Genomic DNA, 6,917 nt, shown 5'->3' on the forward strand with positions numbered 1-6,917 from the left:
GGCAAGGAAGCATTTTCTCTCTTCTCTGAAACATAGGGGCGGAGGGTTAAACCAACCCGGTCTCCCTCGTAGGGTTGTTGGAAAGACTTCAGCGATCGCAGAGAGCGATTAAGCTGTGGATAGACCTGCCGGAGGATGCGGCAGCGGCCACAGGAATGAACACCTTTTGAAGCGGATTAGATGGATTGGTGGACGGGTCTGCCAATGGCTGCTAGTCCTGATGACGGAGGGGACCTCCTCCACTTGCAGCTGCTGGAATGGCCTTGGGTCAGCCATGGGTCTCTTATCTGGGAGAACCGAGTTTGATTCCCCACTCCTCCACTTGCAGCTGCTGGAATGGCCTTGGGTCAGCCAGAGCTCTCTTATCTGGGAGAACCGGGTTTGATTCCCCGCTCCTCCACTTGCACCTGATGGAATGGCCTTGGGTCAGCCAGAGCTCTCTTATCTGGGAGGAACCGGGTTTGATTCCCCCACTCCTCCACTTGCAGCTGCTGGAATGGCCTTGGGTCAGCCAGAGCTCTCTTATCTGGGAGAACCGGGTTTGATTTCCCCCTCCTCCACTTGTACCTGCTGGAATGGCCTTGGGTCAGCCAGAGCTCTCTTATCTGGGGAGAACCGGGTTTGATTCCCCGCTCCTCCACTTGCACCTGCTGGAATGGCCTTGGGTCAGCCAGAGCTCTCTTATCTGGGACAACCGGGTTTGATTCCCCGCTCCTCCACTTGCAGCTGCTGGAATGGCCTTGGGTCAGCCAGAGCTCTCTTATCTGGGAGAACCGGGTTTGATTCCCCGCTCCTCCACTTGCAGCTGCTGGAATGGCCTTGGGTCAGCCAGAGCTCTCTTATCTGGGACAACCGGGTTTGATTCCCCGCTCCTCCACTTGCAGCTGCTGGAATGGCCTTGGGTCAGCCAGAGCTCTCTTATCTGGGACAACCGGGTTTGATTCCCCGCTCCTCCACTTGCAGCTGCTGGAATGGCCTTGGGTCAGCCAGAGCTCTCTTATCTGGGACAACCGGGTTTGATTCCCCACTCCTCCACTTGTACCTGCTGGAATGGCCTTGGGTCAGCCAGAGCTCTCTTATCTGGAGAACCGGGTTTGATTCCCCACTCCTCCGCTTGCAGCTGCTGGAATGGCCTTGGGTCAGCCAGAGCTCTCTTATCTGGGACAACCGGGTTTGATTCCCCGCTCCTCCGCTTGCAGCTGCTGGAATGGCCTTGGGTCAGCCAGAGCTCTCTTATCTGGGAGAACCGGGTTTGATTCCCCACTCCTCCACTTGCAGCTGCTGGAATGGCCTTGGGTCAGCCAGAGCTCTCTTATCTGGGACAACCCGGGTTTGATTCCCCGCTCCTCCACTTGCAGCTGCTGGAATGGCCTTGGGTCAGCCAGAGCTCTCTTATCTGGGACAACCGGGTTTGATTCCCCACTTCCTCCACTTGCAGCTGCTGGAATGGCCTTGGGTCAGCCAGAGCTCTCTTATCTGGGACAACCGGGTTTGATTCCCCCCTCCTCCACTTGCAGCTGCTGGAATGGCCTTGGGTCAGCCAGAGCTCTCTTATCTGGGAGAACCGGGTTTGATTCCCCGCTCCTCCACTTGCAGCTGCTGGAATGGCCTTGGGTCAGCCAGAGCTCTCTTATCTGGGAGAACCGGGTTTGATTCCCCACTCCTCCACTTGCAGCTGCTGGAATGGCCTTGGGTCAGTCATAGCTCTCTTATCTGGGAAAACTGGGTTTGATTCCCCACTCCTCCACTTGCACCTGCTGGAATGGCCTTGGGTCAGGCCAGAGCTCTCTTATCTGGGAGAACCGGGTTTTGATTCCCCACTCCTCCACTTGCAGCTGCTGGAATGGCCTTGGGTCAGCCAGAGCTCTCTTATCTGGGAGAACCGGGTTTGATTCCCCACTCCTCCACTTGCAGCTGCTGGGAATGGCCTTGGGTCAGCCAGAGCTCTCTTATCTGGGAGAACCGGGTTTGATTCCCACTCCTCCACTTGCAGCTGCTGGAATGGCCTTGGGTCAGCCAGAGCTCTCTTATCTGGGAGAACCGGGTTTGATTCCCCACTCCACCACTTGCAGCTGCTGGGATGGCCTTGGGTCAGCCAGAGCTCTCTTATCTGGGAGAACCAGGTTTGATTCCCCACTCCTCCACTTGCAGCTGCTGGGATGGCCTTGGGTCAGCCAGAGCTCTCTTATCTGGGAGAACGGGTTTGATTCCCCACTCCTCCACTTGCAGCTGCTGGGATGGCCTTGGGTCAGCCAGAGCTCTCTTATCTGGGAGAACCGGATTTGATTCCCCACTCCTCCACTTGCAGCTGCTGGAATGGCCTTGGGTCAGCCAGATCTCTCTTATCTGGGAGAACCGGGTTTGATTCCCCACTCCTCCACTTGCAGCTGCTGGGATGGCCTTGGGTCAGCCAGAGCTCTCTTATCTGGGAGAACCCGGGTTTGATTCCCCACTCCTCCACTTGCAGCTGCTGGAATGGCCTTGGGTCAGTCATAGCTCTCTTATCTGGGAAAACCGGGTTTGATTCCCCACTCCTCCACTTGCAGCTGCTGGAATGGCCTTGGGTCAGCCAGAGCTCTCTTATCTGGGAGAACCGGGTTTGATTCCCCGCTCCTCCACTTGCACCTGATGGAATGGCCTTGGGTCAGCCAGAGCTCTCTTATCTGGGAGAACCGGGTTTGATTCCCCACTCCCTCCACTTGCAGCTGCTGGAATGGCCTTGGGTCAGCCAGAGCTCTCTTATCTGGGAGAACCGGGTTTGATTTCCCCCTCCTCCACTTGTACCTGCTGGAATGGCCCTTGGGTCAGCCAGAGCTCTCTTATCTGGGAGAACCGGGTTTGATTCCCCGCTCCTCCACTTGCACCTGCTGGAATGGCCTTGGGTCAGCCAGAGCTCTCTTATCTGGGACAACCGGGTTTGATTCCCCGCTCCTCCACTTGCAGCTGCTGGAATGGCCTTGGGTCAGCCAGAGCTCTCTTATCTGGGAGAACCGGGTTTGATTCCCCGCTCCTCCACTTGCAGCTGCTGGAATGGCCTTGGGTCAGCCAGAGCTCTCTTATCTGGGACAACCGGGTTTGATTCCCCGCTCCTCCACTTGCAGCTGCTGGAATGGCCTTGGGTCAGCCAGAGCTCTCTTATCTGGGACAACCGGGTTTGATTCCCCGCTCCTCCACTTGCAGCTGCTGGAATGGCCTTGGGTCAGCCAGAGCTCTCTTATCTGGGAGAACCGGGTTTGATTCCCCACTCCTCCACTTGTACCTGCTGGAATGGCCTTGGGTCAGCCAGAGCTCTCTTATCTGGGAGAACCGGGTTTGATTCCCCACTCCTCCGCTTGCAGCTGCTGGAATGGCCTTGGGTCAGCCAGAGCTCTCTTATCTGGGACAACCGGGTTTGATTCCCCGCTCCTCCGCTTGCAGCTGCTGGAATGGCCTTGGGTCAGCCAGAGCTCTCTTATCTGGGAGAACCGGGTTTGATTCCCCACTCCTCCACTTGCAGCTGCTGGAATGGCCTTGGGTCAGCCAGAGCTCTCTTATCTGGGACAAACCGGGTTTGATTCCCCGCTCCTCCACTTGCAGCTGCTGGAATGGCCTTGGGTCAGCCAGAGCTCTCTTATCTGGGACAACCGGGTTTGATTCCCCCGCTCCTCCACTTGCAGCTGCTGGAATGGCCTTGGGTCAGCCAGAGCTCTCTTATCTGGGGACAACCGGGTTTGATTCCCCCCTCCTCCACTTGCAGCTGCTGGAATGGCCTTGGGTCAGCCAGAGCTCTCTTATCTGGGAGAACCGGGTTTGATTCCCCGCTCCTCCACTTGCAGCTGCTGGAATGGCCTTGGGTCAGCCAGAGCTCTCTTATCTGGGAGAACCGGGTTTGATTCCCCACTCCTCCACTTGCAGCTGCTGGAATGGCCTTGGGTCAGCCAGAGCTCTCTTATCTGGGAGAACCGGGTTTGATTCCCCACTCCTCCACTTGCAGCTGCTGGAATGGCCTTGGGTCAGCCAGAGCTCTCTTATCTGGGAGAACCGGGTTTGATTCCCCACTCCTCCACTTGCAGCTGCTGGAATGGCCTTGGGTCAGCCAGAGCTCTCTTATCTGGGAGAACCGGGTTTGATTCCCCACTCCTCCACTTGCAGCTGCTGGAATGGCCTTGGGTCAGCCAGAGCTCTCTTATCTGGGAGAACCGGGTTTGATTCCCCACTCCACCACTTGCAGCTGCTGGGATGGCCTTGGGTCAGCCAGAGCTCTCTTATCTGGGAGAACCAGGTTTGATTCCCCACTCCTCCACTTGCAGCTTCTGGGATGGCCTTGGGTCAGCCAGAGCTCTCTTATCTGGGAGAACCGGTTTGATTCCCCACTCCTCCACTTGCAGCTGCTGGGATGGCCTTGGGTCAGCCAGAGCTCTCTTATCTGGGAGAACCGGATTTGATTCCCCACTCCTCCACTTGCAGCTGCTGGAATGGCCTTGGGTCAGCCAGATCTCTCTTATCTGGGAGAACCGGGTTTGATTCCCCACTCCTCCACTTGCAGCTGCTGGGATGGCCCTTGGGTCAGCCAGAGCTCTCTTATCTGGGAGAACCGGGTTTGATTCCCACTCCTCCACTTGCAGCTGCTGGAATGGCCTTGGGTCAGTCATAGCTCTCTTATCTGGGAAAAACCGGGTTTGATTCCCCACTCCTCCACTTGCACCTGCTGGAATGGCCTTGGGTCAGCCAGAGCTCTCTTATCTGGGAGAACCGGGTTTGATTCCCCACTCCTCCACTTGCAGCTGCTGGAATGGCCTTGGGTCAGCCAGAGCTCTCTTATCTGGGAGAACCGGGTTTGATTCCCCACTCCTCCACTTGCAGCTGCTGGAATGGCCTTGGGTCAGCCAGAGCTCTCTTATCTGGGAGAACCGGGTTTGATTCCCCACTCCTCCACTTGCAGCTGCTGGAATGGCCTTGGGTCAGCCAGAGCTCTCTTATCTGGGAGAACCGGGTTTGATTCCCCACTCCACCACTTGCAGCTGCTGGGATGGCCTTGGGTCAGCCCAGAGCTCTCTTATCTGGGAGAACCAGGTTTGATTCCCCACTCCTCCACTTGCAGCTGCTGGGATGGCCTTGGGTCAGCCAGAGCTCTCTTATCTGGGGGAACCGGGTTTGATTCCCCACTCCTCCACTTGCAGCTGCTGGGATGGCCTTGGGTCAGCCAGAGCCTCTCTTATCTGGGAGAACCGGATTTGATTCCCCACTCCTCCACTTGCAGCTGCTGGAATGGCCTTGGGTCAGCCAGAGCTCTCTTATCTGGGAGAACCGGATTTGATTCCCCACTCCTCCACTTGCAGCTGCTGGGATGGCCTTGGGTCAGCCAGAGCTCTCTTATCTGGGAGAACCGGATTTGATTCCCCACTCCTCCACTTGCAGCTGCTGGCATGGCCTTGGGTCAGCCAGAGCTCTCTTATCTGGGAGAACCGGGTTTGATTCCCCACTCCTCCACTTGCAGCTGCTGGAATGGCCTTGGGTCAGCCAGAGCTCTCTTATCTGGGAGAACCGGATTTGATTCCCCACTCCTCCACTTGCAGCTGCTAGCATGGCCTTGGGTCAGCCAGAGCTCTCTTATCTGGGAGAACCGGGTTTGATTCCCCACTCCTCCGCTTGCAGCTGCTGGAATGGCCTTGGGTCAGCCAGAGCTCTCTTATCTGGGAGAACCGGGTTTGATTCCCCACTCCTCCACTTGCAGCTGCTGGAATGGCCTTGGGTCAGCCAGAGCTCTCTTATCTGGGAGAACCGGGTTTGATTCCCCACTCCTCCACTTGCAGCTGCTGGGATGGCCTTGGGTCAGCCAGAGCTCTCTTATCTGGGAGAACCGGTTTGATTCCCCACTCCTCCACTTGCAGCTGCTGGAATGGCCTTGGGTCAGCCTGAGCTCTCTTATCTGGGAGAACCGGGTTTGATTCCCCACTCCTCCGCTTGCAGCTGCTGGAATGGCCTTGGGTCAGCCAGAGCTCTCTTATCTGGGAGAACCGGGTTTGATTACCCACTCCTCCACTTGCAGCTGCTGGAATGGCCTTGGGTCAGCCAGAGCTCTCTTATCTGGGAGAACCGAGTTTGATTCCCCACTCCTCCACTTGCAGCTGCCGGAATGGCCTTGGGTCAGCCAGAGCTCTCTTATCTGGGAAGACCGAGTTTGATTCCCCACTCCTCCACTTGCAGCTGCTGGAATGGCCTTGGGTCAGCCAGAGCTCTCTTATCTGGGAAGACCGAGTTTGATTCCCCACTCCCTCCACTTGCAGCTGCTGGAATGGCCTTGGGTCAGCCAGAGCTCTCTTATCTGGGAAGACCGAGTTTGATTCCCCACTCCTCCACTTGCAGCTGCTGGAATGGCCTTGGGTCAGCCAGAGCTCTCTTATCTGGGAAGACCGAGTTTGATTCCCCACTCCTCCACTTGAAGCTGCTGGAGTGGCCTTGGGTCAGCCAGAGCTCTCTTATCTGGGAGAACCGAATTTGATTCCCCACTCCTCCACTTGCAGCTGCTGGAATGGCCTTGGGGTCAGCCATAGCTCTCTTATCTGGGAGAACCGAATTTGATTCCCCCACTCCTCCACTTGCAGCTGCTGGAATGGCCTTGGGTCAGCCAGAGCTCTCTTATCTGGGAGAACCGGGTTTGATTCCCCACTCCTCCACTTGCAGCTGCTAGAATGGCCCTTGGGTCAGCCAGAGCTCTCTTATCTGGGAGAACCGGGTTTGAATCCCCACTCCTCCACTTGCAGCTGCTGGAATGGCCTTGGGTCAGCCATAGCTCTCTTATCTGGTAGAACCAGGTTTGAATCCCCACTCCTCCACTTGCAGCTGCTGGAATGGCCTTGGGTCAGCCAGAGCTCTCTTATCTGGGAGAACCGGGTTTGATTCCCCACTTCCTCCACTTGCAGCTGCTGAAATGGCCT

This window comes from Heteronotia binoei, chromosome 20, assembly GCF_032191835.1.
Source record: "Heteronotia binoei isolate CCM8104 ecotype False Entrance Well chromosome 20, APGP_CSIRO_Hbin_v1, whole genome shotgun sequence".
Classification (NCBI taxonomy): Eukaryota; Metazoa; Chordata; class Lepidosauria; order Squamata; family Gekkonidae; genus Heteronotia; species Heteronotia binoei.